Source organism: Triturus cristatus, chromosome 4_1 (assembly GCF_964204655.1).
Source record: "Triturus cristatus chromosome 4_1, aTriCri1.1, whole genome shotgun sequence".
Taxonomy (NCBI): Eukaryota; Metazoa; Chordata; class Amphibia; order Caudata; family Salamandridae; genus Triturus; species Triturus cristatus.
This window is the reverse complement of record NC_140585.1, coordinates 344602666-344627847: the sequence shown is the minus strand read 5'-3', so window position 1 is coordinate 344627847 and position 25182 is coordinate 344602666.

Below are 25182 nucleotides of genomic sequence, written 5' to 3'. Positions count from 1 at the left end.
CCCTAAAAACAATACAAATTGCATTTATGCACAGAATTGTTATCGATCAAAATACGAATTGGAATAAGGAGGTTTACACATGTTGAATGTGAATGTTTCTTCTATGCCTATGATTACGTGCAAAGCATGAACCTATCACCAAGCACACTGTCACTTTGAATATCTGAACGATGTAAAAAAACTTTACCATGTGATCAAGACTCGGATGAGTTGAAAAGCGTAATGGCAGAGGCAACTACGAAAATAAAAATATAAGATTTTGCACTAACGATTGAGGTCCGTGTCCGTGTGTGGCTATCAAGGCAGAGAAGCTGCGGATTCGTTCATATATATATATTTTTTTTGTTGTCTCTTTTTCACTTGTTTCTCCACTCACTGATGGACGTGAACCTTGATCAATTTTAACTGTATGATATGCTGCAAACTGTTTTTTGCCTGTGGGGGTTCTTGTGACTTGAATTTCAATTGCAGACTTTCGTGATATGTATCATAGACTACTACTTCTTGCTGCCACCCATGCCTTAGAATTTGACATTGCAACAATTTTCAGTGTGTGAGTTGCTGCATGGGTGTCTGAGTGGCTGTATGGATGAGTTAGTGGCTGACTAGGTATATGAGTGGGTGTGTGAGTGGCTGTATGGGTGACTGAATAGCTGTGTGCTGTATGGGTGAGTGAGCAGGTGCTCGAATTTGTATATCAGTGAGTGGGTGTGAGTGGCTGTTTTGGAGAGTAAATGTCTGTGTGAGTGGCTGTAAATGTCAATGAGTGGTTGTATGAATGAATGTACAGGTGTGTGAGTGATTATATGAGTGAGTAAGCTGCTGTGTCAGTGGCTGTATGGTTAAGTGAGTAGGTGTGTCAGTAGCTGTACCGGTGAAGGAGTGGCAGTGTGAGTGACTGTATGAGTGAGTGTGTGGGTGTGTGAGTACCTGTAGGGAAGAGGTGTGGCACCGTGGCCATAAGATATTAAAAGAACCTGCAAAGTTAAGCATTGCCAACCAGATTAACAAAAGCGAGTAAAGTCAGTTAATGAAAGTTCTGGAGTATTTAAACTATATTCAGAAAATAGTGAAAGTGAATCACCTATTGCTAAAAGACAAACTAGAATGGGAACATCAAATAGAAAGTATGCATCACCTAAAGGAATACATAAAACTGCAGTATCAGAGGAGGAAACATTTGAAATCTACAGCCCAGTAGATAGTTACCAACTCAGCTTCAAAAGTGAAATTGAAAGTGAATCAGGAGAAGAAGAACCACCTTGAAAAGTTTAAAAAACTTTAAAAAGTAATTTTTCAAGTGAAATAAGTGAAGATACTTTATTAGGAATATGAACTGAAAAATGTTTTTAAAAAGGAGGTTATTTTGACCTGTTTGTTCTGATTATTGTTTTGAAACAAATAAGATGAAAAGAACTATTGTTTCAAAGAAAATTGTTGTTAAATTAAAATTTTGAGCCTCACAATCAATGTTTCAGTCTTAATAGGGAATGGAGTACAGAAAATGCTGAAAAACTTTAGGTTGAAGTGTTTTATTATTAATATTAATATCAAACCAAGTTCAGAAGTAAATCTAGGGCACTCCTCATGCTGTAAAATTCTTTACTGCCACGATGTCAAGGACAACGAGTTTCTGCTTTACAGCCTTTCCAAAGTGAAGTGCCTATTTTTCCTAGAAAACCCTATACCACAAATAGTTACCAGTTTTAAAAGACATAGTAAGCATACTATGTTTAAAAAATAAGCATACAAATGACATTGCTTAAATTAAAATTAAAGTGCAAATGGAAATCAGGGGAATAATACAGTGCGTATTTTATATTATGCAAACATACATGTTCTAAGCATTGTTATTAAGACATAACATATTTGGTCCATGGTTTCAAACCATTAACGCGATCTCAAATCAGAAACAGCCTGCCTGTGAATACCACAATGCTGTGGTAGCATGTGCCACTCAATGATTAAAGGAACTCAAATACGGGGTAATGGTCGAAGCCCTGACAGAAATTGGGGCAACAATGTATCCAACTTTTCAATACAGTATCCACTTGCTTTCATAAGGTGTGAGGGGGAACAACCTTTACAACGCAACTTTTACAACACACTACACTTACAACGCATTTTTTACAACGCACAATCCATTACAACGCATGACATTACAACGCAGGACACTACAACGCATTTTTAAAAACTACCTTTACAACGCATTCCATTACAACGCATACTACCATTACAACGCATACCATTACAACGCATAATATAGTAATTTTTACCCCTATACTATCCAACACTTACCCTACTGTTGCACCCCCTGGAGTTAGAATAGTAATTTTTACCCCTATACTATCCAACACTTACTCTACTGTTGCACCCCCTGGAGTTAGAATAGTAATTTTTACCCCTATACTATCCAACACTTACCCTACTGTTGCACCCCCTGGAGTTAGAATAGTAATTTTTACCCCTATACTATCCAACACTTACTCTACTGTTGCACCCCCTGGAGTTAGAATAGTAATTTTTACCCCTATACTATCCAACACTTACCCTACTGTTGCACCCCCTGGAGTTAGAATAGTAATTTTTACCCCTATACTATCCAACACTTACTCTACTGTTGCACCCCCTGGAGTTAGAATAGTAATTTTTACCCCTATACTATCCAACACTTACCCTACTGTTGCACCCCTGGAGTTAGAATAGTAATTTTTACCCCTATACTATCCAACACTTACTCTACTGTTGCACCCCCTGGAGTTAGAATAGTAATTTTTACCCCTATACTATCCAACATTTACCCTACTGTTGCACCCCCTGGAGTTAGAATAGTAATTTTTAACCCTATACTATCCAACACTTACCCTACTGTTGCACCCCCTGGAGTTGGAATAGTAATTTTTACCCCTATACTATCCAACATTTACCCTACTGTTGCACCCCCTGGAGTTAGAATAGTAATTTTTAACCCTATACTATCCAACACTTACCCTACTGTTGCACCCCCTGGAGTTGGAATAGTAATTTTTACCCCTATACTATCTAATACTTACCTTAAATGCAATTTAATATTATGTGTTGTAATGGTATGCGTTGTAAAGGTAGTATGCGTTGTAATGGAAATGCGTTGTAAAGGTAGTTTTTAAAAATGCGTTGTAGTGTCCTGCGTTGTAATGTCATGCGTTGTAATGGATTGTGCGTTGTAAAAAATGCGTTGTAAGTGCATGCGTTGTAAAAGTGTGCGTTGTAACGACATACATCCGGTGTGAGTGATAATGCATGTATTTGGTCTAACATGCGGCTATCCAACAAAGGGCCATATGTATCAAGCCTTTTTCCCGTTTGCACATGGGCAGATTCTCAGAATCGGCCCGTTTGCGAATTGGAAAAAGCCTTTTGGGATGTACCATCCCAAAAGGCCATCGCAAAATAGAGAATTGCAAAATTTGCGATTCTCTATTTTGCTAATGCAATTAAGGAATTGCAAATTGCGATTCCTTAAATGCAATTCTGGAAGCACCAGTAATTTGCTATTTGGCCTTAAGGAATTGCAAATTACCACCAACTTCAAGTTGGTGGTAATTTGTGATTTTCTTTAAAAAAACACTTTTTTGATTTTTTAAAAGTGGCATATGTTGCACATATATGGCCTTGGGGCATGTATGTGCGCAAAATGTGCACACATGCATATTTCAGGGGTGCAACAGGGTGTCCTTTTGACACCCTTGCAACCTTGAAATTGCATTCTCAATTTGCGATTCTCTAATTGGTAATCGCAAATTGAGAATGTCTTTCCATTCATTCCTATGGGCCTCCTAGCCCATATGAATGAATGGGAAAGTATTCCTTATTTGCGAATCTCAATTTGCGATTCACAAATAAGGAATATGTAGGATTCACAAAAATGTTAGCAAATTCTACATACATTTTGCGATTCGCTAAAAATCGCAATTTGAGAATCGCAAAACTCTTTTTTGATACATATGGCCCTATCTCAATACAATATCCACTTGCTGGCAGGTGGTGCAAAGTGTGTGTGATAGTGTGTGTATTTGGTCTAACATGCGGCAGCACTGTGACTGAATGCGATTAATACACATTTCATAGCGTATAGTATGAAGTGTGACCCCATTTCATATGATACGTGGCTGTGTTGATATTTAATATTTATACAATAATGTATCCAGCTATCGTCATTCAGCATTCACATACTGGCGTGTGGCGTGCAGTGATGATGATGCATGTCGAGGTCTGATATGTTTTGTGCAAACAATGGAATTGGCCCTACTAGTGGTTAGGTTGGGCCAATGCCAATTTTTATACAATAAAGTACCTAACCACCAATCTATGAGGCTGTTTACTGATTAAACAGACTTAGACCAATTGTTACTTCATTTGGTCTAAAGTAATTTATTCACTTCTATTTTCATCTTTTTTAGCATATTCAAGCAATATTAGAGCATGTCCTTCAAAAAGACAGACTACCTACAACATTTAACATTTATACACACAGTTACGCAATTAATATAACAAACATGTTTTACAAAACATACATTAAGTACCGAATGCAACATCAAACAATTTGGGTTCTTGTTACAGCCAGTCAGAAATAAACAACAACAGCCATGAAAATGGTTATTTCCGCATCACTAGTATTGGAAACCTATGGAGGCTGTTGTCCACTGGGTACACATATTGGAGGGTCTAACTGGACAAACACATTTTTTAAACAAATGCTCCAGATAGACAAGTGAAAGTCATTGGTGTGTTATCCCAGGGAAAATTAACGCAGACATGTTTCAAGGTCCTCTATCACTCACTCGGTTCTCTTAAGGGCATGTGGCTGGATAAAATCTGGAAAAAATGTAGAAATGTTTTACTATGAGGGCTTTCTATCAATTATTTATTTAATACTACAATTTAATTCCCATGTGTATACGTTCTTAATGGTACCCATATATGGTTCAACCTACTGCAACTTCAGGGTAATTGATTTGCAAGATCAAGTAAAGGACGGATTTAAAATCTTGGATTGTTTGAAAGATAACAAGAGAGTGAGCACGACTTACTTTGGGCTGATTTCTTTTATAACTGTTGCCATGCCAGCCCGTTGTTCGCCTTAGCTGTGTATGATTAGGTAGTTCTTATTTCTCCCTAAAACGTCCGTTGTTATTGACTTTGTCCTAAAGGAGCTAAGACAAAGACAAAATTACTATGTTTGAAGGTCCAGAAACAAATTCTAGATGAAAATAGAAGTAAATAAATTACTTTAGACCAAATGAAGTAACAAAATGGTCCAAGTCTGTTTAATCAGTAAACAGCCTCATAGATTGGTGGTTAGGTACTTTTTTGTATAAAAAGAAAAAATAAAGAGGTCTGATATGTGGCAGCTCTGTGAAGTGAAAATGATAGTGCACATCTCTGGTCTAATAACTAGCAGCACTTTGATTGCATGTAATCGGTGCTCACTCAATGAGGTAAATGTGAAGAGCTAGTGATAGTGCACGCATCTCATATGATATACAGCTGTGTTGTGAATACATGAAATGACCATGTACATATCCATGTCGAGTAGTAGCTAAAATTCAATTGGATACATGAGTCCACCGCCAAATCAGATGGTGGTACTTCTATTTGAATTAGCAGCAAATGGCGTAAAAAAGTCTTAAGTGGACATGCATTGTGATATCAGTGTGTCCAATTTATGGTACCATGTTGCCCAAGTTGGCAGACACATCAATCTCAGTACTGATAAGTGATTCTTAGGTGTCCAATAGGGCATCTGTACATATGTGGGACATACCCCAGTTGGCAGACGAATCAACGCCTATGTTGATATGCATTGTTATCATGCCCGATTAGGGCATGTGTAGTGCATGAAGGAGTGCCCAAGTGAGATTACTGCTATGGAGGTGCGATTGTGCTACTGTCCCTTTTCTTCTCTCTTTCTCATTTGCTTCTCCACTCACTGATGGTCTTGAACCTTGATCAGTTTCATCTGTGCGATACACAACTCATCCTGGTTTATTGTGAAATGTATGCACCCTTATACAGGGAAGATATAACCATACTGTGGTATTCAACAAAGACAGGCTACTAATTCCTGTATAATCAAATATCATATATGTTCAGAAATGGCAACAACGGAACCAAAGAAACAAGAAACCAAATACTGTATAATCATAAAGTCACATTTGTCAATCTCATTACAAGCTATAGTAAACAATCAAGAACCACGACCTCCGACTATGTCTGAATTCCAACGAATTCTTAGCAATTAGAAGTTTGATCTGAAACAAAGTCAAGATCGTAAGGCCTTGAAGAGGCCTACAATCCCTGTGCTATGTCCTGCATGGCATCTACATGTGACCATATTAAACATATGAGAAAACAGACATGAGAAAAATACAATGATTATACTGATAATAGGACCAAAACTGTCACCAAGCACCCTAGAGATATTGCATGTAGATGAATAAGAATAAACAATTCAGTTTTGCAAGGATGAGGAAGGAAGCATGAGAGAGGGGAGGAGAAAAAGGGAAAGGTTTAAAAAGCGGTATGAAAAGAGAAAAGTCCTAAGATGTCCAGAACTGGTATGCTAATGGCTCAAATGTGTACCATCAGTTCCTCCTTAATGTTCAGACTTTGTGCAGCCTTGCTTCCAAGGTCAATGATCTGACATGGCTCTTGTGTACGTAGGCATTTCTCATGGTCTCCTCCTCGTAACTGGTTATCAATCCTGTCAATTCAAAAGATTTAAGGAGATCCGGGTTACTGTTGTGCTTGATGTGGAAGTGCCTAGCAACAGGATAATTAATGTCTATCTGGCACATGCATCAACAATGCCATTTGCGATTCCTTATTAACGAAAAATAAGGATTCGCTAATAAGGAATAGCAAAAGGCTATGCATGTAGAAATCACCTACAAAATAGCGATTTCTAAACATTCCTTAATTGCGACTCGCAAATTGCGACTCACAATTAAGGAATACCTCCCCATTCATTCCTATGGGCCTAGAGACCCATAGGAATGAATGGGAAGACATTCTCAATTTTCGATTCTCAATTAGAGAATTGCAAATGGCTCATGCAATTTCAAGGGTGCCAGGGTGTCAAAAGGACACCCTGTTGCACCCCTGAAATCTGCATATGAGTACATCTTGCACAAACACATGCCCCAAGGGCGTGTCTGTGTAAAATGGAACTTTGAAAAATGCACTTTAGTGCATTATTCAAAGTTTTTGCAAATTACCATGAAGTTCAACTTCATGGTGATTTGCTCCCCCTATTAGCGAAATCGCTAATATTTTTACTTTCATGCATTGCATTTAAGGAATCTCAGTTTGAGATTCCTTAAATGCAATCGCAATTTAAGTAATCGCAATTTAGAGATTACTTAAATTGCGATTTTTGCATTTGGGATGATGCATCCCAAATGCAAAAATACCGGTCGCAAAGGGGCAGATTCTGAGAATCTGCCCGTTTGCGACCGGTTTTTGCTTTGATGCATGTGGGCCTATGTTCTTTATGGCACGTTGGTGTTTTACGGTCCTTTTTTATGATTGGAAAGATTTACTTCCCATGTACCAAAGTCTAAATGGACATTTTGAGATATAAACACAGAACTCTGCAGTGCATGTAATGAATTGTGTGAACTTCATCTCCCTGCCATTAGGTACTTTATAAGACTTGTGATTGGTACTGCGTCTGCAAGCTTTATATTTTCCACCCTTGTGGAACCGACCTGTGGTCTTCAGACATCCCCCCTTGGTAGGTCTTTCAAAGTGACTGTGTGTAAGAGTGTCCCTCAGTGATTTGGCCCTCCTGTATGTTATTCCAGCATGGGATCCTACAATGGTCTTCACCACTGGATGGGCCCGATTCACAGAACTAACTTAAGACAAAATCCTAAACTTACTACCATTTTGGTATTCACAGAAGACACTTACTCATTTCGGTATTCACAGAAGTTAGGAGTCCTAACTTTAGGACTCCTAAATGCCTTCAGTGAATACCGAAAGTCTTAAAATTAGGATTTTTCTAAGTTTAGGAGTCCTAAAGTTAGGACTCCTAACTTTACTACTACTAAACTGAGAAAAATCCTAATTTTAAGGCTTTCGGTATTCACAGAAGGCATTTAGGAGTCCTAAAGTTAGGAGTCCTAACTTTACTACTACTAAATTGAGAAAAATCCTAATTTTAAGACTTTCGGTATTCACAGAAAGCATTTAGGAGTCCTAAAGTTAGGAGTCCTAACTATACTACTACTAAACTGAGAAAAATCCTAATTTTAAGGCTTTCGGTATTCACAGAAGGCATATAGGAGGCCTAAAGTTAGGACTCCTAACTTCTGTGAATACCGAAATGAGTAAGTGCCTTCTGTGAATACCAAAATGAGTAAGTGCCTTCTGTGAATACCAAAATCGTAGTAAGTTTAGGATTTTGTCTTAAGTTAGTTCTGTGAATCGGGCCCGATATGCTTTTAGAACCTACCAATGTTTGGTCACAATTTGTCATATAGCCCCAGATTTACAAGTAAAGTCTGTAATAAACCTTATCTTTTGGCATTGGGCATTTTTGTCTGTTTTGTCTTTTTGTTTTTGTTTGAGCTTACTTCGTCCTGTGCTGATTTAAGGACTGTACTGGGAAAACCCCTTACCTGTAAGGGTTCAATCATGGTATTACATTCTTTTCTGAATGTTTCATCATTGACACAATTTCTCCTGGTTCAGAGTAGCTCTCCATAAGGGATGCTCCATTTCGGATTTTAGGAAGGAATCTGTCAGCATGCAGGACACTATTTCCTGCAGTCTATTTCCTGTGCAGTCTAGTTGTGAGTTGTCCCCCCTTCTGTGGTGAGGCACATATCCATAATTTCTATGGTGTTCCTGCTGATCTTATGGCTGAAACCTAGGTTCAGGTTGTTCACTTGGAGCTTACCAACAAATTCTTAAATTAGGGTGTCTTCCCCATCCCATATTATGAATCTGTTGTCAATATACCATATCCCTATACTATGTGTGAGCTATAGATCGCATGTTCCTCCGTCCAGAACACCTGCTTCTCCCACCAGTCCAGGAAGAGATTCATAAAGCTGGGGGCGAAGCAGATGCCCATCGTTGTACGGAAGACCTGGCGGTATTACACATAAAAAACAAAAAATGTCTACTTCGAACAGAAGACCATAATTTTGCTTAACAATAGCATGGCTCTAACTATAAGGAGGGAAGCACACGCATCTATTCCCTGCTGCTGATCAATGCACATGTAAAGGGAATTCACATCCAATGTCCATCATTAGATATGTGTCGTCCCAGTGAATGCCATGTACTTTTGTCAGGAAATCAATGGTACCCCTGCAATACAAGGGTAAGGATAGTACGTGTGGTGCTAAGAAATTATTTCGATAGATGACAGTGGGGTCCAAGAGGCCTCCATTGGCTGAAACAATTGGTCCATACACCAATGATCTGGTTACATAGAACACCGCAACCTTTAAATGTTATATCAACAAAAAAAGGAGGGATACTTGTATTGACTGTTCCAATTAAGATGGCCTAAACATGCCGTTCTTTTTAATCTGAGTGTGGACACTGTGGAAATTAAAGTATGTTTGACAAAAAGTGAGCCACAACTCATTTTAACTTAGAAAAGTTTTTCTTTTTCACTTTATGGGGTCCAGATGGCTGGTGGATGGTATGATCATCTACACCTTATTCTTCTTCACCTTTTCTCACACAATTTCAAGACTTTTCTTTTCTTGTCATGAAAGTTACCGATGATGACATTGTGAGCAAACTGGTGAGTACCAACCAGTAGCTCTATGGGTGGTGCTTAGGTGAGATATTTTCTGATTTCCCACACCTTTTTCTCTTTCTTTGATTGTTGTGATCTTGTGTGTGGTTGGTTGACAAACTTAAATCTTTTAAATAAGAACACTTGGAGGTGGCCACGGCTGATAAACAAGCGCAGCCTAACCTAAGAGTATACAAGTATCCCCCCTTTTTTTTGTTGATTTAACATTTAAAGGTTGCAGTGTTCTATGTAACCAGGTCATTGGTGTATGGATTAGTGCGTGGAGGGCAACCTGGCTATAATCCCTCTGTCACTCCAATTTGTTTGATAAAACAATTGGTCTACCCGGTGGTCTAGTGGGGGTTTATGTACTTTAAGTAGAAAGTAAATGGTAGATACTCTTGGGTGATCAGCTTTGAGAAAGCAATATTCATTGCCATCAATGATTTCCTGTGTTCTCGATGTCTTTAATAGATTGTAGTATTCAGAAATTGATCTCTTGTACTCCGTTTGATTAATCTTGTTGTAGCATTTGTTGTCATCCAAGTGTCTATGGGCTTCTCCACACTACTGATCAATGTCCATAAGGACAATGGTCCCACCCTTGTCAGATGGCTTTATTATGATGTTAGTGTCATTGGTTAGAGCCTCAAGTGCCTGTTTCTGAGGTTAAGTCAGATTGTAAAGCCCTTGGTCTTTTTGGACTCTGAGTTTGCGAAGTTCAGTTGTTATTGTGTCCTGGAATGCATCTATGGCATCAAAGAGAGTATTGGGATCTATGCGGCTTTTCAGTTTAAAGCCACTGAGGGAGGATGTGTTTACTTCCAAACCCATCTCTGATAGAATGTCACGGATTGCTAAATCATCCTCCACCCTGCATTCTAGGGAAGTCCAATGTCGATGTTCACTCTCCAAGGAGGATGGGGAGGGATCGGTATTTTGATGAGACATGTGTCCCGTTTGTGTTCAACTCATAGAGTGATACCAGGCCTATAATATATTTGATACAATAGTTGTCCAGACCAGTATCTAACATGGGGTGTCGGTGGCCATGGGTAGACTGCAAATTTTTTGTATTTTCATTAGTTTCAATTTTCAGCGAAATAAAAATAAGTAAATCCCAGATTGTGTGTAGTGTTAGGACAGTAGGTGAGACCTAATTCTAGTTTGTTTTTTTCATCATCTGTCAAAGATCTACTAGGTGGGTTAATCATTGTTTGCTCATTGTTTAGCTGCAGTGGTTCTTTTCCCATGGTTCTGATTCTCAGACCTCCTTCACCTCTTCTTACTTTCCCCGGCCACTGCTAGCACCTCTTCTGTGGACTCTTGCCAGTCCACTGGCTGTAACCCTTCTGGGTAGATCCTTGTTCTGCTTCAGAAGTTAAATTAAAAAATCTGGATTGTTAGTGTAGATTGATGTCCCTGGGGTGTCCTTAGGTACAGAGCTCACGTCTGAGCTAAATGCGTAAGATAATATTTATTTGTGTGACTCTTTTTGTGTCACTCTGAGTTGTTGCTGGGGAATACCATATTTCTTTGTAAAGGTTAAAATCCTCCCCTCTCCGTAATCCTTTTTGCCTCTCAGAAATCTCCTCCTCTTAATATTTTTTGATTTCTTCTTAGTATGTTTTCATTTTTTCCCAAAGTTAGAAGAAACTCCTTCACAGCTTTGTGCAGCTCAATCTCTGCCCTCAGTTTAATTAACTTAGCTCTGGTGGTTTCTAGATCGACTTTACCGTATTTCGTTAGGGTTTCAAGCATGGCTTTGCACACCCTTGCCATATACTGTCTGTATTCCTTGAGTAATTCCAGATGAGAGTTCTCATATATAGGAGTTATAGTGATGCATATTATTTATTAATAATAATAGTCTTAGTCTGTTGTTTTACTTACTGTCTCTGGTGGGGAACATCTCCAAAAGAGTTGAATTAACTACAGAACATGATGAAGTGAAGCATAATACATTAAAACATAGGGGAAGTTTAGTTGGTGGATTTCAAGATAGCATTTATACTAAAATGATACATCAGTATTCATAAAGACTAAAAACTGTTTCAGTTGCACTTTCCGTCCGTGTTCTGCAGGGGCGGGTGTTACGTACAGACAGCTTCCCATTTCTTATGGCTTGTAATGTACAATATCTGTTAGTGTAATGAATAATAATTAATTTGTGTCTCCTTACTTGTCAGATTTCAGCATGTCATTGGTGGATTTGCATATCTATGCGAATGAGAAGAATTAAATAATTTTATTAAGTATGGTAAGTTAAAAAAAATAATTGCATAAATTAAGCATGAAACTAAATCTATTAAACAGGAGTAGAAGAGCATGAATTTATTAAGGAATACAATGAAAGCATAGTAGACATTGTGAGAGACTGGAGAGATGATAGACTATAAGAGAATAAATTAAAGAGGAGAAAGAATTAAGTTTGTTGAATCTGCATACCTGTTTGAGGATGGAGCAAGAAAGAAGAGGTGAAATGTGCATTTTGCATCATGAGCTGCTTAAAGGTGGCAAAGCTGAATATGTAGGAAAGAGTGAGTGTGAAAGGAGTTATGTTGTAGGTGGGGATTATTTGGTTGGTGGAGATCGGATTCTGAGATTAATTTATTATGTATGTGGTAAGACTGCCTATTTTGATTTGCTGTGTAATTGTGTTTGATCTTTCTTATCTTGCTTTTGTACTCCTTCGATTCTATTATATGAGTTGGTATGAGGAGGGAGAAGCTAGGATTTAGACAGGTAGAAATGGAGAAAACATTATCAGGAAAATGTAAAATTCTCCTACAGGACAGCTATTAGACACTACCACAAGGAAATTAAAGCACGGGCAGTTTTTTAATGAAACTAATATAATGAAAGCAGCTAACCCCCCAAGGTAGCTCTTTCACATTATTAAAATACTTACCACTCTGAAACTTGAAAATACGGTGCCACCTCCCACCATTGTATGCTGGAATTAACTGGCTTCCTACTTTCAAGACAAAGTGTCAGCTATTTATAGTAATCCACAACAGACAAGGAGTACTTTGTCTTTTCCACTTGACACTTAGGTCCCACAGAAGAGGAGCATGTGCCGCTCCCGCTACCCTCCCTCAATATTGAGCATCACCCTACCTTAGTTGATAAAGTCAAATCTGGCTCCCCTTTAAATCCTACCAGGGACTCTTGGCACAAGGAGAGCAAGCAACCTACATATTGTTGGAGCTTATTAATATATTCCTGTCTACTGGAATAGTACCCCAAGCTTGGAAGCATGCAGTGGTCAAACCACTTCCAAAGAAGCCTAATTTGGGCTCTGCATGGCTGCGGAGCTACAGACCTATTTCTCTGCTCCCAGTTATGGGGAAGATACTAGAAAAATATATTAACCAACAACTTTCTCTGATTTTGGCAGACAATTAACTTCTTAATCCAACTCAGACCGGCTTCCGGCCGCAACACAGCATGGAGACTGCGATGCTAACATTTACAGAGTTGAAACTGCTACTTGCAAAAGGAGGCTCAGTGGCCATCATTCTTCTTGATTTGAGGTCAGTGTTTGATAACGGTTGAACATGAAACTCTGGTGGACACGATGAAAGACCTACGAATAAATAATGCTGCATTGAACTGGCTCTCCTCTTTTTTGAGAGACAGGACCTTTCAAATGTAAGAGCCTCCTTGTTACTCGGATGCCATGGCTTTAAAGTGTGGGGTCCTGCAGGGCTCTGCTTTGAGCTCCATACTTTGTAACATGTACTTGAGCCCCCTAGCAGATTTTGTCAAAGAATTTGGAGTGTCGATTGTGTTTTAAGCGGATGACATTCAACTTGTCGTCTCACTTTCCCCAGAAACTGACCCAGATAAGACACAACTGGCACTAGAGAAAGTCGCTTGGTGGATGGCGAACCATTCGCCTAAGCTAAACTGAGATAAAACCGAGGTGATGATTTTTGGAAATAAGCCGAAATGCACATAGGATGGCCAGAGAGCCTAGGGCCTCCTTCACCCTCCACCTCCCCATAAAGAGCTTAGGAATGTGGCTGGATAGATCCTTAACCATAGGAACAGAGGTTTAATATTTTTTTTCAGCAGCCTGTTTTGGGATAATTAGATCTTAACAAAGAATTCTTGATCTCTGAGCCACTCTTCTAGGAGGTTAGTGGTGGAAGCTTTGAATCCTTCCCATTTATATTATGAGAACTCCCTTCACATGTGTTACCCCAAATACATCAGCAAGAGACTGCAGCTGATCCAAAACTCTGCAGCTAGGGCAATCATGAAACTGGCTGCCAGTAGAGGACAGAAGTAGCTTTAAGGCACTTTATCTGGCCCAATGAGGAATAAATCAGAAAAGTCCTGCATTGATCATGGACCTTTTGTCCCCCTCCGCCCCCTGAAGGAATCTAATATCCTCCAAAGCGCAACTATCAAAGGTCCCTCGAATACAAAGAATGAGATGGAGTGGTAGATCTTTTTCCTATTTGACCCCCAAACTCTGGAGCTCAATGCCTGCTGATTTGAGAAATGAAATAAACTAGATTCGCTTCTGGAAGTCATGGCTCTAGCCCCACTAACCTCCTCTTTAGCATTAGATCAGCAAGCAGGCTATGACTCATTCAGTGCAGGGATGCCTTTGGATAGCCACGTGCTTTACAAGTCCGTATAGCATAGTATAGCATTGGTTGATAGACTTGCTTAATGTACAGCTGGGGCATTAACGCAAATGAATTCAGAACTAATTGCTATTAGAGCTATGGTGATGCAGAACTGCTTAGCATTAGAAATCCTTACTGCGTAGGAAGACAGTGTTTGCAAAGTACTAAAAGTTAAGAGCTGCTGTACATTCATTCCTGACAACAGTACTATTATGAACTTTTATATCACAAATGTAACTAATATCATCATGAACCTCAATCATTAGAAGAGCATGGATTATGTGAAGCAATAAGTTCCTAGGTTAGTGAGATAAGGAAGGGGTTTAGTAAGGTTGGTGAATGTATTGATAATTTGGGAAGGGGCAATCTTACGCATTATACTAACCGCTATGATAAATATAAATATTTGTGCAATAGTTTTGTTTCTTTTCTTTACATTTTCTGGGTGTCTGACTAAAAACTGTGGGTACAAGACCAAAGAGAGACTATCAAAGAGGAAGTGATCTGAAAATTACGAGATAGAGAATATCAAAGAGTGCATCTACAACCAATTAAAGATAGTGGCGGAGAGTTCCAGATAGAAGCAGAAAATTATGCAGACTGAATACATTTCTGATTCATAAAGTTTTATTAATTGTTATAGTGATTATAAAATAATCAGGAGGCATTATTGTGGGATTGTTTTTCAAGTTCATATTCTGGGCACTAACAATACAGTAAAATATACAATTTTACACATGAGTGTTAAAAATGGGATTACTGGTTGACTGGGGTGTGAGCCCTGGTCAAGCAGTAACCACAATTCTACTCAGGATAAGGCACCAGCAAAGCCCAAATTAACCTGTGCTCTACCCCCTGTTAGCTTGTTGCAAAGCAACCAGGCTTAACTGAGAGGCAATGTATAAAATATTTGTGCAACACCTCAAACAGTAAAACAGTGAAAACATCACACAAACAGATCCCACACCAGGTTAGAAAAATAGAGCTTAATTTAATTTAAAAAAAATGTAAAAACCAAAATGACAAAAAGGCAATTAGTAGAACCAGATATATGAGGTTTTTAATAGAATAATTTGTAAACTAGCACCTAAAAGCATAAAGGTCCAACCAATGATATCTCTCCGCGCTTGACCAGGTCAAAGTCAAATGTTCAAGCCAATTGCGATGGAGCATGGATCAGATACAGTCCTAGATTAGTCCCGCAGAGAATTACCTTCTCAAGTTCTGTGCCAAGAGTCTTGTTTGTAAGAAAGTCACCGGGAGAAAGGAGAGCATCACTGGTGGTGGTCAGAGTGGTGCAAGGAACAGGCCGGGCGGCTGGTACTATGCGTTGGCGGTCCTCCATAGGTGATCAAAGCTTGTTGGATGAAGATACGGGCATGTGGCAGCTTGTGCTGATTGTTGGTGTGAGGGGAAAGTGTGGTCCTGTGTGAACAGGGACGTTTGTTGTTGCAAAGAGCCCAAAGGCTTCAATTTAAGAGCTAAAGAACCACACCAAAGGTCCTAGACCTGAGAGGCTCATCTTGGGTGTCAGGAAATTGTTGAATATGGGTCCGGGAGCTGTTAGAGAACCTGTTACTTCCCTGAGGCTCAGATGAAGAGGACAGCAGACTAGCCTTATAAGTCGCGCTGGGGTCCTGGGTTCAAGATGGGTTCCAAGTCCCGTTCTTCCTCTCCAGGCAAGAGGGCTGCAGGCAGCGAGTCAGCACAGCAAGGCAGCAGCTCCCTCAGAGTTGCAGTCCAACAGAGTGGAAGTCCTTATAGCAGCACAGCAGTCCTTCTTCCTGGCAGAGTATCCACATGTCCAGAAGTGTACTGAAGCTTCGATGTCTGAGGTCCCCTTTTTATACCCTGGTGCCCTGTTTCTGGAAGTTGGGAGAAACTTCTAGAAAGTGTCTTTGAAGTGCATGGAATTCCCTACCACCCCTGCCCTGGCTCCACGCTGGCTGAAGTGCCAATGCAGGGTAGTTGAGCCCTGTGTGTGGAGACATGACACAAGCTATTCAGGTGAAAGTGAGTCTGAGCCCAGTTCCTCCTTCTCATCCTGCCAGTGATGGCCCATCTAGTCAAACCTATGCTCCATTGTGTGCAGCTGTTTAGGAAGAATACACCAACTGGCAACTACACCCAGTCATGTAACCAGAGACAGGCTGCGGGCACCATATGGCTAAGGTAAAAAAACACCAACTTTCTAAAAGTAGAAGACAGCTGTGTTGCACTCAGTTTCACAGAAGGGAAGGCACGTAGGATGCACGCGTGTGAGTATGCGGGTGAATTGAGCTGTTAGAGGAGGGCTCTGGTATACTTGGTGACTCAGGGTGGTTCCCCCCCTAATCTTCTATGATCCGGGAATATAGCCATTTGAGTGACCTAATCGCGCTCTGCTAACGAGCTTGAGCAATGTTACAGGTACGTTTACGCGTACGGCGAGTATTTTGCTAGTGTTGTATCTACGGGCTGTGGTGCTTGGACCCAGAAGATTCCCCTGATGAAGGGCTATTGTGATTGCCTGAAATACATTTGGACTTTTGTTAGTTTTGCAAGAAGTTCTGGAATACAATTTGAAGTCATGTGGAATGGACTTCCTGTGAAGCACCTGTATTTACTCAATAAATTGTGAATGAATCAAACCTAGGGTTGCAAGAAAGATTCGTTGAAGAACTTTTGCATATTACATTGTTGCTTTTGGTCTAAGCTGAATGTGAACAGTGTTTAAAGCATTGCAACATTTGTAATTAATTTGGTATACACTCTTTGAGTGGTTAGCAGTAGTGCACCTCGTGTCTGGGACTCAGGTCTTAGTGTCTTTCTAAAAGTGGCATCTTCGGAATTGTAATTTAAAATCCCTTACCACCACAAGTAAGGATTTTAAGTTAAGAATCCAGGGACAACAAACATGAACAGGTTATCTCATCCCATTTGGAAATTACACTTATAAAAGGTAATAAGGCAACTCCAATTGTATCCTATGGGATAAAAAGGCCTTGCAGTAATGAAAACAAAAATTAAGAGTTTTTCACTACCAGAACATGTAAAACTTAAAAGTACATGTCAGGTTTTTCAAATATATTGCACCCTGCCCTCTGGGCGGTCCAGGGCCTACCATAATTTTAATCCCTTGTAAGGTTGGGGCAATAGCTCCAGAAAACATACTTTGCCCCACCCTGAGCGTTGGTCTGCACCAGATTGTTATAGCATTCCCTATGATGAAGCAAGCTACTATTTAGTGGGTGAGGTCAATTTTAAAACCACTGAGAGTTTCCCTGAGAGGGTTAGTTTTTGTTCTAGTTTTGTTTTTCTCTTTCCCTTTTTTTTATTTGTCAGGTTATTCGTGTGGGAGGTCGAGAAAAGAGTGTAACCTCTTTCCCCTTTCTTATTGTTTTTACAGTATAAGCCAGTGTTACCATGTTTTGAGTAGAGAGCACAAGCACTTTAGCACTGAATAGCAGGGATAAATGTGCTAGAGCTAACAAAAATGAACAAGTTATTAATGTGTTTTAGTTAGGTCACTTGTTTGTAAAAATATTTGCACATCCATTGAAAAAGGGTAAGGGGTCCACTGGGGACCTCTTTACGTTTGCGAGTGCCTTACTACCTTTCTGCGAATAGTTGTAAACTGAGAGTGTTTTGCGACCGCAATTGTGGTTGCAAAACAATCATACATTAGTTAAGGACTCGCTATTATGAAGGGACGCCCATGACATGCCCCTTCCCAATAGCGAGTCGCTATACCTATTTTGCGATTCGCTAATAGGTTAACGACTCGCAAAATAGGGTTAGTACATTAGGCTGACCTATTTTGTGGTCGCAAAGGCCGCAAAATCCCCTTTGCAACCACAAATAAAGGTCGTACATCTGGCCCTAAGTCTAAAACAGATCTATAGACATAGTTTACACAAAATTTGAGTCTAGCTGTTTAGTAACATATTGGCTTAACTTTATTTTAACAACACATTTATAAAAATGAACAGTTTTAAAAAATAACTTTCAACATCAAAACTAACAAATAGAACATAACTACCAAACACTCATCAAACTTAGGATTGTCATCCAAATTGATTTTAAAAATTGTGGTGGCATTTAACTTTTTTAAACTATCTCCACAAAAATAAAATGGAATGAGAAGAACCAGAGGGACGACGTTCATGTTATATCAACCTAAAATTTATCAAAGAAACGTCTCCAACTGCCAATCAAGTAGGGGGAAGCTGGAGGACTATCTACATCAGTGGCAGCAGCAACAATTACCAGCCAGAAAGTCCCTTTAGAGTTACAGACTAATACAACAGATATGACTCCAGAGTTTTCAAGAATGGCCACGTATTGCATGGACTGTATTGATGTTATAAGAGCTGATGAACAGTCTGTTACAGCTATTCGCAATGCTGCCAAAAATTATACACGCTCATTTTTTCCCCCCTTTTATATTTTTTGCACATTTCATAAGATGAGTTCATAGTGAGCATCAAAAAGGCAATGCAAAGCTGAAGGACCCTGGACTTTAGTAGCAAGCACAACAACACCGAAGCAGAGTGTCCATTCCAAAGTCCAATCTCAACTTCAAGATCTGGCTCCGCAGTTTTCCCTGATGGCCTCATACTGCATGGACTGTGGAGTTGTAGTGAGTGGTGGAGAGCCCTTCGCAATACTGCAAAAAAGAACAAATGTTGATTTTTTAAAATGTTTGACCCTTCATAGTTTTTCTACATAAGCAGGCATTTTATTATCTTACAAAATGGGTATCTAACTTCCTAGAGAAGCCAGAACAGTGAAATTAACCCTTTCAGCATGGGAGCCTTCTCTAGGAAGATAGCCTTATATACTGATGACCTGATCTTGTACACTGCAGACATAAGCCAGCTCTCCCGTATCTGATGGCGGAGGTTAACGTGTTCAGGTGGCTGTCATGCTATGGGATAAGCCGCAGAAAAACAGAGGTGATGGTATGGAACCAGGGTGAATTTAGAGAAAGCTTTCAACGAAGTAGAAAAGATCCTAAAGAAGTGGTCGGGTGAACCTGTCTAAGATTGCTATTTTACCCAAGTTCTCCTACCTATTTGATAATATACCGCTAGGATTTGATAAGAAAACCCCCTCGAGAATACAAGCAAGAATTACCTCTCTTATTTGGGCTGGTAAGAGACTAAGGGCCTCATGTAGGAAGCCAAATACCGGTCGGTAACGGCCGAAATTCGGTAAATATCCCGTTACCGACCTGTATTTAGGCATTTGCAATGTAGGTGGCTGATTTTCTGGATTCGGTATGTACCGAATCGGAATTTAAGAAATCGGTAAAATACCGATTCGGTAAATACCGAATCCAGAAATGCTATGTAGGGGGCACTCAAGTGAGTGCATCATTGGTGTCAGGATTCGTTATTTACCACCAACTACAAGTTGATGGTAAATGACGAATACCTTTCAAAAAGCATTTTTGTGCCATTTGAAAAGTGCATTGTGCAGACATACATGCCCTTAGGGCATGTATGTGTGCCACATGTGCACACATGCACGAATCAGGGGTGCAACAGGGTGTCAATGTGACACCCTGCCACCCATGATAATGCCTCCCCTATTACCGATTCGGTATTTACCGAATCGGTAATGGTAACTGGCTTCCCATTCATTCCTATGGGCCTCCAAGCCCATAGGAATGAATGGGAAGGGATGCATTATTACCGATTCGGTAAATACCGATTCTTAAATACCGATATTTACCGATTCGGTAATTGTTTACCTACATTACATTTACCGATTCATAAATACCGAATCGGTAAAATTCGGTATTTAAGAATCGGTAAATATAATTTACCTACATATGGCCCTAAGACTTTCATGGAAGAAGCTAAGACGAAGGCTAGGATGTGGTTGGTTGGGGCTCCCCAATTTTCAACTTTACTGCTGAGCATCCCAGATGAAGAATAACAGGACTCTCCTTCTCCGGCCTGATAACACAGGAGGGGTATACAAGTGGGGAGGCAAGCATTACTTGAATATGCATAACACGAACAAGATCAGAATGTATCACAATTAGGGTAGGACGGAAACAGTACAGGTGGAAGAACATTCAATACATCTATGAGCATAACAGGCGAACACTGAGTTACACAGGTGCACACCCGTCTAGATGTCAAACAGGGTCAGTAAATAAGCAGTAGGTCCAGGGCCGTTTAAAGCAAAAACTTAGACATTTGGATTTTTTTATCTTCCTTTTTGAAGTAAGCGGTGGAAGAAATTCGTCGGACATCTGGTGAAGAGAGTTCCAGATCTTCGTTGCAGTGCTTGAGAAGGCTCTGTGACTTGGTCTCTTTTTGTTTAAGAGCTGTTTCAGGAGCAATGCACTTGCACTTTGGGACTGTCTGCAACCACCACATAGTTCTAATTTTTGGGCCAGATAAAAGGGAGTCTTGATATGGATGGCTTTGTGCGCCATGCAGGCTATCTTTAACTGTATTCTTGCTTCATAAGGCAGCCAGTTTAGGGATTTGAGGGCTGGGGAGATGTGATTGTTATTTTTTGTGCCTGTAATCAGTCTGATTGTGGCATTAATGGAGGCTCTTACAGAGGCCAACTTATATTTGGGAAGTCCACAGAGTGTGGAGCTACCATAGTCTAGCCACCATAGTCTAGCCTAGGCATTACAAGAGCTTGTACCTCTGTCTTGAAGTCCTCCTGTGGAAGGAATGGTTTGAGATTTCTTAGTATGCTCAACTGGTGTTTCGCACTCTTGCATACATTGCTAATATGATTCTGCATGTTCAAGTGTTTATCTAGCATGATTCCGAGGGATTTTACAGACTCGATGATGTGGGGAGTGCAGTTGAGAGCCGTAAGGTATTTCAGCCAGTGGTCGATCTTGGGAGTGTGATTAGACGAAGCAATGAGCAGGAATTTAATTTTGGAGGTGCTGAGCACTAGGTGGTTATCAGTTAGCCTGTTTTGAGTGTTCTTCAAGGTAGAGTTGAGTGAAATGAAGTCTTTGGGGAGGTGATTTCCAAATAAAGTTGAGTGTCATCCGCACACATATGGGAGAGAATGTTCGCGGATATCTGTGCGTTTGCCAATGGTTCCAAGAATAAATTGAAGAGAATCAGTGATAGGGCAGAACCCTGTGGATCCCCCATAGATACTGAAGAGGGCTGGGATAGGGATTGATTCACCTTGACTCATTGTGATCTGTTGTGGAGGAAGGAAGTAAACCATTGCAATACCAGACCTGAAAAGCTCATCCTGTGCTCTAGAATGGATAAGAGGTTATCGTGGTTAACAGTGTCAAAAGCGGAAGAAGGGTCAAGGAGAATCAGGAGGCATGATTCATTTTGGTCTAGAATTTTTAAAATGTCATCCGTAATGGGAGTAAGAGCAGATTCCGTGCTATTACCACTCCGAAAACCAGATTGATGTTGGTCCAGAAGTTGGAAATACGCCATGTGTGCACAAAGTTGCATCTGCGCTCATTTTTCAAGCAGTTTGGCCAGCTTGGGGATGTTGGAGATGGGACAGAAGTTATTAAGATCAGAACTGTCTGCATTAGGTTTTTTTAGAATGAGGGAGACTTGCGCTGCTTTTAGTCAGTCGGGGATCATGCCTTGCAACCACAAGGCATTGACAATCATTGTCCATTGGGGGAGGATGGTATACTTGATATCTTTGAAGATGGACTCTGGTAGCGGGTCGCTAAAGTGGTTAGATGGGTTGATCATAAGCAGAGTGTTGTAGATATCTCTTTCGCTGATGGGAATAAATGACTTCTAAGAGGCGTTGTTCTTGGTGCTAACTCTGGAGGTAAGAGCAGCTCATGGTGGCTGTAGGAGCAGTCCACTAGGAGACTGAGAGAAGAACCCTCTTTGATTCCAGGTTGATGCTGATACTTTTTGTTTTCTCAGTGAAGAAGGCAGCCAGATCGTCACATGAAGGAAGGCCATCACCGGGGTCAGACCGATTGGGTTTCTTGACCGATTGTTGTTTAATAATTTCAAACAGTTTCTTGGGGAAGTTTTTGGCTTGATTAAGTTGGGTTCTGAATAAGGCAGTCTTAGCACTCTTGATTTTTTGGTTGTAAGAGTTCCTAACTGATCTAAGCTGAATTAGGTGTTCAGTAGAGGGTAGGGATCACCAGGATCTTTCAGCTACCCTTCGGTTGCGGTGTTGCGAATTTAGGTTGTCGTTGAACCAGGGTTTGGGGATTTTGGAGAAGGCATTTTTTTGTTGTGGAGGAGCTATATCATACAGGGTACTATAGATGGTGGAGTTATAAAAATCAGTGAGGGCATAAATATCTAACATGTCTGAGTGGGGAGACAAGGCCTTTCTACAACGGGTTGCTAGATCTTCAGATTTAATATTCCTAAGATTCCTTTTCCATTGCTTCGTTTTCTTGGGTTGGACCCTCTTCGCAGACACCTCCTTGTTGATAAGGAAGAAGATGCTGTAATGGTCAGACCAATCACAAGGGATAATAAAATGTATTGAGATGTTGTTTCATTAGGATATGATGAGATACAGAGTTTCCCCCTTGGTATGGGTTGGGCTATCACAGTATTGGGTCATCTCATGATCCAATAGGAAAGATTTTAGACGGTTTACTGATTGATCGTTTGGGTTAGACCAGTGAAGGTTGAAATCTCCCAGGAAGACTTGGGACACTACGGTGTCGACATTGGAAGACATGATTTCCATTAAATGTTCAATAAAGGAAATATTGTCTCCAGGAGGATGATAGAATGCATTTAATTTGCATACAGGGTGTTATTTGCTTGAGATTTAGATTCAAAGGTATTCACTGGACGTCAGAGAGGAGGTAACTGATTGTGAAACCGAGAGTGTAGTTTGGTTTTTGCAAGCTAGTTCACCACCTTATTTTATAAGGGTGGGCGGAATTTGCGAAATTGACTTTCGCGAATTATTGCGAAATTGTGCAAAATCTCCGCGAGCATGCGAAACTTTCGCGAAGATGCGGAGATTGCTTTTCCCGCCCGTTCGCGATGTGTTTTTGCGTGCTCGCGGGAAAATATATCTCTAACTTGCCCATGCAGTCGCTAATGGGCGCGGCCAACTTGCTTGAGATGCTTATTTCCTGTTTGCGATCGCAATGACGTGTTCGCGATTGCAAACTCTCGTGGGATAGCGCGACCGGCTACCAACAATCCAACATCTTGTGGCGCGCGTGAACGGATAGGAAAACTCGTCGACGAACGCAGGGACCCGGTAAGTCGCGACCGCGCGCGTGATAATGCATTTTTAAAGCGCGAACTAGAAAAATACTTCCGTTTCGCGGCAGGTTGCGAAAGTTTTGACATTTTCACGCTCAACCTGGAACGCGAAAATGTCAAAATATCGCAAATTCCGCGAGCGGTACGAAATTTACCGCCCAGGGCTACTATTTTAAAGATCTGTCTAGTCGGATTATTTCATGGTTAGGTGGAACTAGAAGATCAAGGATAGGGGAGGATGGACAATTCAGCCAGGTTTCTGTAAGGATGATGATATCAAGCTCATTGTTTAGGATGAGGTCAAATATCTCTGAGGCGTGTTTTCTCGCTGATCTGCAGTTGACTAGTACGCATTTCAATTGGAGAGGCGCATGGGAGGTTGAAGTCTGAATGATGTTCACTCACTTGAGGTTGTCATTATTTATAACTCTGAAGTTGTGGGAGGGTTACCTGGTCGGGTTGGGATGAATGGCCTGGATTAAGCCCAGAGGGGTCTTGCTTAAGGCCATAGGGGTCTTGTAGGTGAGTAAAGGGAGGGCGTAAGAGAAGAGTAGATCATTGATACCACTGGTCTATAGCTCTGTCCTCATTCTTCTGGGGCGGAAGGGGGCATTAGGGAGGGGTAGGGTTTTCGAGGTAAGGTGGAAGGAACGCATGTCAGGGACTGTGACTGTACCCGTGGGGAACAAGGGTAGGTTCCCTAGGGAGCATAATGTTTTGAGCAAGGGGTGATGTTCAATAGCGAAGGCTTTCAGATCGTGAAATTTATCCACGAGAAGGCGCAGGTGGAGAGAGCTCTCATCAAGGTGCACAGCCAGGTCAGAGTGTTGGATATAGGAAGGGGGTTATGTGTATTGTTCCGGCAGAGAGGTTGGCTGTCGAGGGAGAGCTGGAGGGTCAGAGGCGGCAGTGGCGTGATCAGGGGGAGCGAGTGAATCAATGGTGTGTTGTGTAGTACCAATTCATGTAGAGAAAAGATACGGCGATGGTGGGGGCACATAGGTGTGGCAGTGGGCGAGGAGAGGTAGGATGGAACGGGATAGATAGATTCTGTGGAGGGCAAGAGAACTGAGATGGAGCGTAAGCGGATAACCCGCCAAGGTAATCATTGTGTAACCGCTTGGAGATCATGGAAGTACTTGACCATGAGCCATCTGAATCGTTAGTCGAGTGGAACTTGAGGGTTCTGGCAAAACTAACTCAGGAGATTGAGTGGAACCGAGATCACTGAGAGGTTGAAGTCCCCCTAAGCGAGGGGGCCGGTGTGAGAGTGAGATCATGTGTGATAGGAAGGTTTAGGCAGGAATGATTGAACTTTGAGATCACCGCTTTCTAGAGGGTCGGAAAGATATTATCCATCTTAGGTAAATTGGCATTTAGAGGCTTGAATTAGAATAATACCGTTGTTGTAGAGGGTAATGGTGGCATTCGCATTGAAGAAGGGCGAGGCTGATAATTTGAGGCCATGCGTTGTCTTCTTATATCGGAGTTTACCCAATATATGAAGTATGGAATAGAAGTCAGTCCT